General features: G+C 38.1%; 1 non-coding gene across 1 annotated transcript; it reads left to right on the top strand.

Annotated features, from left to right (window-relative positions):
- Positions 1–905: 905 nt before the first annotated feature.
- LOC138836003 (U6 spliceosomal RNA) lies at positions 906–1010 on the top strand. Its single transcript, XR_011374851.1, has one exon. It is a non-coding gene; the product is annotated as a U6 spliceosomal RNA (small nuclear RNA).
- Positions 1011–4347: the final 3337 nt, after the last annotated feature.

Genomic DNA, 4347 nt, shown 5'->3' with positions numbered 1-4347 from the left:
TATTTCTGTACATTTAAAACTGGCTAAAATTATGATGTTCAACAAGAGTTTTATAGGCTATGAGAAGTCTTTAAAGTTACCCTCTAAGATTACTATTTATGTCTCATCTCATAATTTATATATGGCTTATATCATCATTTGTTCCTCACTAAAATATAAAGAAAGGAAACCCTAAAGTTTTAACAGAAACTTTGTAGTAAAAGTATTAACTCTTGCTCTGTTTCTTTACACAAAGTCTTTGCAACTTCTCATTAGTATCCTTTCTATAAACTCTGAAATGAAGATACTTAGTAGTATATATCTGCTACCATAAATCTTAAATACTTTATGGAAAAGTTTTATGATCTGACAAAAAGTCTTAATTTTGGCATATATAAGCAAATTCCCAAAATTAAACATATTTAAAACATTAAATTTTTTGGAGGGAGGTCCAGTCGTGAGTCCTGAACTCTGGGCCTGGGTACTATCCCTCAGCTCTTCAGCTCAAGGCTTGCACTCTACCACTTGAGCCACAACAGCACCATGTCCGTCTATTTTTTCTGCTTATGTGGTGCTGAGGAATAGAACCCAGGGTCTCATGCAAGCAAGGCAAGTGCTCTACCATTGATCCACCTTCCCAGCCCAAAACATTAAAACTTTTAACAAACCTTAACACTTGCTGCTGTGTTCATTATGACAGGGGGCTTGTATAGAATAACTGAATTCCTCTTGCTACACATCTCTTGAACAACAAATATCTGGAATTATTATGTTTTTGACATATCAATCTTGACTTTATTCTTAAATGTGTGGTTATGTAAGAAATATATGGTTCTAAAATTTCACGACAATACTTTAGAACTTACTTTTTGTTGAATTATCTAGTTTAAGAAAATCAATTCCACCTTATATATAAAAAATGTTCTGTGTACAATTTGGTAGCACATACTCTAAAATTGAACAATATGCAGAAGTTTAGCATGGCCCCTGCGCAAGGATGACAAGCAAATTCTGAAGCAGTCTATATTTATACAACAGATGCTGGAGGGGATGTGGCCAGAAGGGAACCCTACTGCACTCTTGGTGGGAGTGTAAACTTGTTCAACCACTTTGGAAAGTAGTATGGAGGTTCCTCAAAAGACTCCACATAGAGCTTCCCTATGACCCAGCAATCCCACTTTTGGGAGCATTTACACACATGTTTACAAACAAGACCACACTAAAGCTACCAGCACGACCATGTGTATCGCAGCACTATTTACTTTAGCTAAGGTATGGAACCAACCCAGATGTCCCTCAGTAGATGAATGGATCAAGAAAATGTGGTATATATACACAATGGAATTCTATGCCTCCATCAGAAAGAATGACATTGCCCAATTTGTTAGGAAATGGAAAGACTTGGAAAAAATTGTATTATGCGAAATAAGCCAGGCCCAAAGAAACATAGGTCCCATGTTTTTCTTATTTGCAATATCTAGTATATGTCTGAGTCAAGGAGAAAAGTTCAGATAAGTTGATGTTAGGGAAATGAACCCTAAGGTATGTATTCAAATGTTTTTTTTTTTTCTTTCATGAGATTGTTTCTAACACATTTATAAAATTATTTCTTTGTTGTTTTGTATGTCCCTCCCCCACAGCATAAATCCTGCTTTCACTGTATTTGATGTAGGTATAATTTGTGGAGGGAAAGGGGAAAAACTAATCGTTTAAATAGGGATACAGGTGGACTCACTGCAACAATGAGATGCACAAGTCGTTATGTCGAAAATGAACTTTACAACTTTGGTGCGAGTGGGGGAGCGGGGAGGATTGTTTGGGGGGAGAGGGGGAAGGGGAAAACAAAGGAGGAGGCCACAATGCTTGACAAGAAATGTACTCATTATCTTGCCCATGTAATTGTAACCCCTCTGTACAATATTTTCACACAAAAAAAAGATTCCACATAGGGCTCCCCTATGACCCAGCAATCCCACTTTTGGGTGTTCACCCAAATGATCACAAACAAACAAGACGAAATTAAAACTACTAGCACAACTATGTTTATTGCAGCATTATTTACCATAGCTAAGATATAGAACCAACCTCGATGCCCCTCAGTAGATAAATGCTTCAAGAAAATGGTGTGTGTGTGTGTGTGTGTGTGTGTGTGTGTGTGTGTGTGTGTGTGTGTGTGTGTTTGTGTATGGGAATTCTATCGTCCATCAGAATGAATGCCATCACCCAATTTGTTACAAAATGGAAAAACTTGGAAAAATTATATTATCTGAAATATGCCAAGTCCAAAGAATCATAGGTCCCATGGTATCCCTTATTTGCATTAAGTAAATATATGTCTGGGATAAGCAGAAATGATAAAAAAAACTATGTGCATATGACTATATAAGATGATGTTAAGCTAAATGAACCCCAAGATAGGAACACGGTTTTCTTTTTCTTTCTTGCTATTGTTTCTAATGTAATTATAACGTACAATGTGATTTTTTTATTTTTTATATGGTCCTCCCACACAACATAACGCCTGTTTTCACTGTATTTGATGTCGTTGTGCCTGCGTATTGTATATACACTTCTCTAATTTGGGGAGGGAAAGGGAAAAAAACAAAATGCTTAAATAGAGATACAGGTTGACCCATTGTAACAATGAGATGCACAAGACACTATGTTGAAAAACGAACTTTACAATTTAGGCGGGGTTGGGATGGGGGGTGGTGAGGAATGTACTTGTGAAGGTGGAAGGGAAGGGATGGTGGGGGAAAAATAAAGGGGAGGTAACAATGCTTGGTAGGAAATGTACTCATTACCTTGCACATGTAACTGTAACCCCTCTGTACAGTATTCTTACAATAAAAAAAGTTTAAAAATGTTCTGAGATGGAAGAGTTTACTTCTATTATTTTACCTATATAATATCGTTAACAAAGAAATTAATGCAATACACTGACATGAAGATATTTTGAATGTGTGTGTGTGTGTGTGTGTGTGTGTGCACATGCATGCTTGTGCGTGTGCATACCTGATTGTTGGCGTGTGCAGAGTTTGAACTAAGGGCTTCAAGGACTCGCTAGGCCTTTTCTCTCTAGATTGGTCAGCTAATATATTAGCTACATCTCCATTTCTGGCCCTTTTCTAGTTCATTTAAATTTTTGAAAAATAATCTTATGGGGTTTTTTTTTTTTTTTTTGCCCTGATTGGCTTGCAACACTTATCCACAGATCTCAAGCTCCTAAGTAGATATGCCGAGTGGACAGGATTACAGGTGTGTCCAACCAGCACACGGCTTTAAGAATAATTTTAAAAGTAGAAGAAACTGTACTTCACGGAGTCCTCTTTTATCATTTCCTACTTTTAAAGCATTTTGGAGTGATAATATGTGAATTTATTTCGTTTTGAGATTCTTACAAGACAATAACTGATGGTATTTAAAAGTTTAATACTTTTTAAAAAGGATACTAGAACCGTGGAACAGAAGAAAATTGGCTCTCTTTGGACCTCAATTTATAATCTCAGTTTGTGCATGATAATCCAATGTCACCAACACAGTCTGTGTTGAAGACAAAATGTGACAAAAAGCAATTACCACGGTCATAATTGTTATGTTATTAGTTATTGGACAATATGAATATTGAATTGAGAGTATAAGAGAATGGAGAGATTTTACCTACCATTTTTGTATTGCTGAAAGGCTTTTGGAAACTTTGACACATTTCCTTCCTCACTGTGTCTTTAGGCTATGCACTTACTGCCTTTAATTACAATTTTCTCAACACAAATCTCCATCTTGATACAGACAAAGGCCTGGATGAGCTTCCAGCTCCAACTTAGGCCTTGAGAGATAACAAGACAGTCATTTAGCAGGTCAGAGGAACCTGCCCAGACCTACCAGGCTCAACCCCTCCCAGGAAATAGTCACCCACCCCAGGCAGAGGAAATTCTGCCCCCAGGAGTGGCTTTCTTCATTGGGTAAACAGAGCCAGAGGCTGCCCCTCCCTACAGCAGCCTAGATAATCAATTGAAATTCAGTAAACATAATCCTGAGAAAGGCTCGAGGCTGGACTCTGAGAATGTCTCAGAAGCTAGACCCTCAGGGAAGAACTACTGTTTGCTGAAAGGCCTCAACTCAACCCAGAACCTAGCCTTATGTCATCATCTCCAAACTAGAGGGCACAGCCATCTCCCGCTTCTGCGATACTCAAAACAGATCCCTCTCCCACTGAACTAGCCTTGGAGGAGGATCACAAAATCCTGGGTAAAGCAGAGCACTTTTCAGCTTGCCCAAACAAACTGACTTAAGTAACTTGATCAAGCCGCAGGAAAACCAAACACCACAAGCAGACCAGAGACTCCACCAAGAGACTGGTTATGGACA

This window comes from Dipodomys merriami, unplaced genomic scaffold (genome assembly GCF_024711535.1).
Source record: "Dipodomys merriami isolate MVZ:Mamm:240054 unplaced genomic scaffold, mDipMer1.0.p SCAF_246, whole genome shotgun sequence".
Lineage (NCBI taxonomy): Eukaryota > Metazoa > Chordata > Mammalia > Rodentia > Heteromyidae > Dipodomys > Dipodomys merriami.
This window is presented reverse-complemented; position numbering and strand designations above follow the sequence as displayed.